Below are 6,939 nucleotides of genomic sequence, written 5' to 3'. Positions count from 1 at the left end.
CATAGATAGTTCTCAACAACTCTCTATTCTAACTGCTAAGTTTTCTTAAGTTTCTGTTTGGAATCCTTTCATCTGAACAATATTAAATGGTATCTGTTAGCAAACGTCGAAGTTCAGAGCAAGCTCTAAATTCAAGACCATCTCTAGGCACAATTATGAAGGTAAAGCAGGTCTTAAAACAAGTTGTCTCATCTTTTCTTGCTGTCTGACATCTATAGGCAGTCTTGTAGATGTTGGTAAGAAAAGTAGGGAATTTCTCTACTCTGTCCTGTTTTTGACATAATTGTTAGATTTATATATATATAAAAATATATATAGAGAGAGATTATATATGTATATATAAATATATATATATAGAGAGAGAGAGAGAGAGAGAGAAATTGTAGCTTTCATGAACTGGAAATCGTATTCTGGAAAATAACAGTGGACAATTTTAATTTAAGATATGTAGTAAGGGGTTTACAGGTATTATCTAATTTTTCCTGTCACATTTATATACCATTATATATCCCGTTTTACAAAAAGGAGTGATACAGCTTAAAGGAATAAAAGCTTGCCCAAGAGAACCACAGGGGTGGCCAAATGGGGATTCATTCTCAAGTCTGATGGTAAATTCTAGTATCTCTAATAACAACCAAATAACCTGTTCGAGAAGATAAGCATTAAACCACAATGGTCAGATGTTTTTTAATATAGTGATTTGGAAAGAACATGTTAATTTCAGTCATTTATGAGAAGGTAGATAGACAGGCATACTATTTTGAAATAACCTTAAATTTACAGAAAATTTCTGAAGATGTTACAGAGTTTCTATGTACCCCCATAGCCAATTTCCACCATTAACATACTTTTGTCAAAATTAAGAAATCAACATTGATATTTTATTGTTACTTACAGTTCAGATTTTGTTTGAATTTCACCTTCTTTTCCATCACTCTGCTCCAGAATCCAACCCAGGCACCACATTGCGCTTAGTTGTCATATTTCTTCAGTCCCCAGTGGTCTGACATTTTGCCTTTGCTTTTGATAACTTCGACAATCTTGAGGAATAGTGGCCAGATATCCTGGAGAATGTCCCCCCATTCTGAGTTTGTGTTTTTTCTTGTGCTTAGACCAGGGTTTTGGGTTTTGGGAAAGAATACCACAAAGAAAAGTGTGCTTCTTATCACATCATTCTGAGATACATGATATCCGTATGACATACCGGGGTTGTTAACTTTCCTCACTTGGTTAAAGTAGGAATTGCCCTAATTCACCATTGTAATTAATTTCTTTCCTCTTAACCTTTCCTCCATTCTTTGTTAATAAATTTCTAAGTATAATCCATCTTCAGATGAGATGGGGGAGTTAGGGGAGGTGTTAAACTCTGCCTTCTGATGGGGAGGGCTACTTACTCATATTTAGATTCTTCTGTAAGAAATACTTGTCTCCTAATTTATATCTACATGGACGCATGCATATTTATTTTACGCCTTACGTCATAGTCCAGTGCTGTTATTTTGTTGCTCAAATTGTTCCAGCTTTGGCCATTGGGAGTTCTTTAGGTTGGCTCCTATGTCTTTGACATGCTTTCATTCTCCAGTAGAACAGAAAGTAGATGATGGAGACAGGGAGGGGAGCACTGTTAGAGAGGTTCATCAAGGAATTGAGGGAATAGGATCTAGAACTGTGGAGGTGGTGGTGGCTTCAGCCTTCAGTAGGAGCCCTGACAGTTAATAGTACCGGGAGGGAAGGATCCAAGTAGCGCTAGAGCCAAGTGTATAGTCACTGAGAGTGACCAGTACACACGTTCCACTTTTTTTCCCAGCCATATTGAAGTGCATGGGTGCTTTCACAGTGTACAAGGTGTTGTAGCATTATACACAGATATAAAAGATAAACAGGTAATAACTAGTAGTTTCTACATTTAGCACAAAAAGTATTAACGTTAAGAAAAATGCAATAACCAGGTAAATTCCTAAATACTTTAATGAATGAATAAAGTATATCTAAAAAGATTATGAGGAAAACTATGTAGCATTACTCAAGGAAATAAAAAAGATCTGGATTTGAAGCTAAAAATGTATAAGACAACCCCTTTCCCATAACTTCAGTCTAGTGGGGGAACACTGTTATAAAATACCTCATGGTAAAAATAAAGTCTCTGATAAAATGGGAAGAATCAGTCTTATTTGAATGAAAAGGCAAAACTTAAGAAAATTGACTTGAGTAGTCAGTCTTAAGGGACAAATTTATAGGTGAATAAGGTAGCTAACTTGTGAGGTTTCAAGGTTCCATCATGTCTTAGAAGACCAAAAATAACGGTGTAGGAAACCTTGGAAAAAGAAGGACCTTCATAATACTGCCTAAATTAAACTACCACATTGAACACTGATTGAAAATAGTGATGAGTGAAAGACCTTAGTGGTGTACTCAGAACAAAAAGACTTTTTTACCTATCCCTGAAAGATCTGTAGCCGGTTATTAATGGAGTCATCACAAAGGCTGACTGAGTACCTCTAACCTGAATGTAACATGAAGTAAAGTTTGCTGTAATGAGTGGGATCCAATTATAGAATTGACAATGATATTTGATTTCTACTTTTCCCCACAGTTGGAGTACCTGATTTGAATTTTTACTTCATGGTAGCTATATGATCCCGGGCATATTCTTTACACCTGGCACATAAGTATACAGCAAATAATGCCTGTTATTTTTACCCCCATTCATGTCTTCAGATATTTCATATCTACTAATATTCAGATGTTTTGTTTCCTATTTACTGCTTTCTGCAGCACCAAATCCTTATATGCTTACTGTGTCTCCCTTTAAACAAAGTCAGTTTCACCATATCTAAATTCCCCACAAACTGTCCACCAAAACCAGTATTATATTTCACATCAATAAACAGCTTTATCACTTGGGAATCCTTAGATTTCTCTTTTGCTTCCCCACTCCAAACCCAATCTGATATACCTAGAATTGATAGTTCCACCTTTTAACCCTCAAACCCACATGGCTGCATTCCTCCTGCCACTACTTTGGTTTATAGGCTAAGATGCTGCAGTTGCTTCCCAAATGGTCATCTGGTCTCTAGTCTGTCTGGCATATAGAAGGTTTTCCATAGTATTTGCTGAATTAATTTGTTTCATCAAGCAGTGATCCTTTCATCACTCTGACACCAGAATTGTCTTGTTAAAAAGCAATTCTGTTCGTGTCATTCAGAGTCTTCCCATAGCTTTCAGGATTAAACTAAAATTCCTTTTCATATCATAAAAAGGCCTTGTTTTTTTAAAGTTGTAACACCTCACCACCTCACCCGCCCACCTCAAATCTAGTATGCCTGGGTTCACAGCCTATATGTACTACCCGCTACTTGTGATGAGACTTTCAGTGTGTAAGTTTCTTGTGCCTGGAATGTACTGCACACACCCCACTATCATCCTTTTCACACTTGGCCTTCATGATTCAAGTCAGAAGACTAGGGTACCATCTTGAGTTCCTCTGAATTGCCATAGGAATTAGGTGAATTTCTTGGCAGGCCTTTTTTTTACCCAGTATTCCTAGCCCTTAGAATAGCCTGTTGTAGCAAACATCAAGCGTTTGACAAGGGAGTCAGTTAATAGCTGTAATGTTCCCTAAGAGGCTTTGATGAGTTGTGTTTTTTTCCCAGTGCTAATAAAAGAATAAATGCGTATTCTTTACTGAAAAACATTTTTTGATTGCTGGAATTTTTATTTTGATGTTGTATCTTTACAAGATAGACCAGCATGAAAACCAGTTATCAACGTAAGTCTCGGAAGAAACATTTTTCCCTTTAAAGTTTAATAAGGCCATTTCTTTACAAGCTGGAAAAGGTTTACAATTATCAGTCTAGCCATGCATCAGTGTAGTATGGGATCTAGAAACTGCATGTAATGACATTGTTCATTGTCTTCAGTGTTCTTTTTAAGGGATGCAAACTATGTTTATTGCAAACAGCTAAAATAGAATTGGAAACAAAGGTCAGCCTCACAGGCATACATTTTAAAATCTTGCTTAGATTCTTTTTATATCACCAAGAACAGAAGCACGAAAAATTATTACTCTGGAAGTAATACTTTCGGTCAACTATTTCTAACATGCTTCTGCAAAAATACTAACCAAAGCAGCTTCACTACGGGTTGATAAATTGAGTTCCTTTAGAGTATATGACCCTGGAACTAAATGTAGTGTTGAGCATGGTTTGCAAAATAAGCAATGAATTAAATAATTTATATCACTAATCTGATGTTGGACCAGATTAAATAGAGTTCAAAATGGTTCAAATGTATATTAAAATGCTGTCTAATAAAAAATAGAGTTTTAAGGCTTTAAAAGCTTTGAGTAGAAGAAAATAGCATAGAGTATATTATTGCTTAATTACACCAGTGAAATACATTTTATTGTCAAAAATGATTTGGACATTTACTTGGACTTAGATACATAACACTAGCTGTTAGGAAAATGCATAATTTGAGTTATTTGCTTAGGAGTGAAATGAAAACTTGAAAATCGAAAATATAAAATGGAAGTGTTTGGGATAAAACAAGTTTGATGAATTGCTGTCTTTATATTAATAATCTGAGTGTCGTCTCTACCTGTTGATGTCAAACCTTCTGAATGTTGCCTTTTCAATGATTAAATGCATCACAGAATTCTGAACAGGGAAAATAAATCGTCGCATTCTTGTAATTTGAAAAATGTGGCTATTAGAGCTTAAGAATTTTAATTTGATACAGTGACCATGATCAGAGAATAGGACATATTTGCACCTTTGTAAATGGTGTGATTGGAGTAACAATATTGCATTGCCCTGTATCATTCTTAAAACTGTCATTGTTGTTCATGCTTTAGAAACACCAAAAAGGGAAGGTCAAAAAGTGTAGTTCTTTCTCTACCAGAAATTAAGACCACGTTAATAGGCTGCATACCCAGTGCTGCAAAACCTGCAGTACTAAAACCCTAGGATGGGAAAGTGCTGAGAGAGGATTGGGCCATTTCACTTGTAATAGTGATAGTTTCATCTTTTCCCCTAAATTAATGATGGAAATGGGTTTAAATCCAGGTTTCTCATAAAGCATTCCATATGCAGGTCTAAGACAAGTACCTGATATGAGAAATATAACATGTTTGACGTGAGTTGGTAAACCTATTGGAAAGTAGCAAACCTATGTGTTTCCTCTACGCTTGAAAGACTTGTCATGTGTCAGAAAAATACCAATTTAAAATTAAATGTAGAAAACTCTTGTTGAAGGATTCCAAAGACTGATATATTTAACAAATTGAACATTTCAGGCACACCATTGTTTTCCATGTCATTAGTCCATGGTATTTTGATTGCTGGGGCTTTTTAAATATCGCGATTGTAAAATTCTTAATTTTTTGTCATTGAGTAAGTACAGGCCTCTGAAAGATAATTCGACAGTATCAATATTTAGAACATACTAAAGAATTATGTTTATTCAGTTACATGTTGATTTTCTACTGCATGCTAGGCAGTGAACTAGTTGATTAGATGGTGAAACAGCAAGGTATTCTCGTGAATCAAATTGAAGCAAAGGAAACAATTACAAATTTTGGTTAGTACTATGAAAGAAAGGTAGGAGTGGTTGTATATTAGATAGGGTGATGAGTAGAAGATCTAAAGGTCAGGCAAATTATCCTTGGCCGTATAATTCTTAAAGTTATCTGTGCCAGAGTTGCAAAGTATTTTAAGATAATAGTGAAACCGATGTATGGTTCAATGAGGAAAAAATGGCATAAGGTGGTACAGATAGAGGCCCCGTGATGCCAGGCTTATAGGCGATAGAAAGGAAATTGAATTGTATTCTAAGAATAGTTGGAAAATGTGGAAAGGTTTGAAGTGGTCTAGTTACTTTTAATATAAACAAATTTAGCTGCTGCTTGAAGAATAGGAAGTCATAACATCTTTCCCCGAAAATAAGACCTAGTCGGACAATCAGCTCTAATGCGTCTTTTGGAGCAAAAATTAATATAAGACCCAGTCTTTACTATAATGTAAGAGTGGGTCTTACATAATATACTATAAGATCGTGTCTTATATAAAACCCAGTCTTATATAATGTAAGACCGGGTCTTATATTAATTTTTGCTCCAAAAGACACATTAGAGCTGATTGTCCGGCTAGGTCTTATTTTCGGGGAAACAGTACTTACCAAGAGAATAGCATGAGAAGGCTTGCTTAAGCAGATTAAAGTTACATTTGTGTAGTCAAAATGATAGTATTTAATAAGTCAAGGAAACATTTTAATTTCTAAAGCAACCACTAAAATAATCGAAGATACAACAAACAATAGATGAGAAAAATGGGACAATGAAAATTTCATTATTACAAATGAGGTTTTTTTAAAAGATAAATTTTAAAAATAGGTGAAATACATCAGGCCAATTAAACTATCAAGTTACTAAATAAAAATGGATTACACACTCCAATCAAAGATTATTAGACAATTAAAATTCCTAAACTCCATTATGTCTTTTATAAGATACACATCCAGAATAAGACCACAGGTTAGAAAAAGGTACTATGCCAATATTACGTAATGTGGCAATATTAATATAAAATGCAATAGACTAATCCAGTTAAGTACTAAAGAGATGTAGGAACAGTTTATAATGATAAAAGGGCCATTTAACATTAAGATAATCGTAAATTTGTGAGTACCTAGTTAACTTCTAAACTGTAAATAGAAATGGAAGGACAAATAGACCCCTGTAGTTTAGATATCATAGTGCTAAATACTCGAAAATACAAAACAGGTAAGCATATAGAATACCTGAACAACACAACTAATTTGACTTAACTGATGATTAAAATACTATACCCAACAACTGCACATGGAACACTTACACACAGACAGGATTCATACAAGTCTCAAAGGATTCACATCACAATATGTTCTATGACGCGATGGAAT

The sequence above is a fragment of the Rhinolophus ferrumequinum genome, chromosome 9 (genome assembly GCF_004115265.2).
Source record: "Rhinolophus ferrumequinum isolate MPI-CBG mRhiFer1 chromosome 9, mRhiFer1_v1.p, whole genome shotgun sequence".
In the NCBI taxonomy this organism is placed as follows: Eukaryota; Metazoa; Chordata; class Mammalia; order Chiroptera; family Rhinolophidae; genus Rhinolophus; species Rhinolophus ferrumequinum.
Note: the sequence above shows the minus strand (reverse complement) of the source record.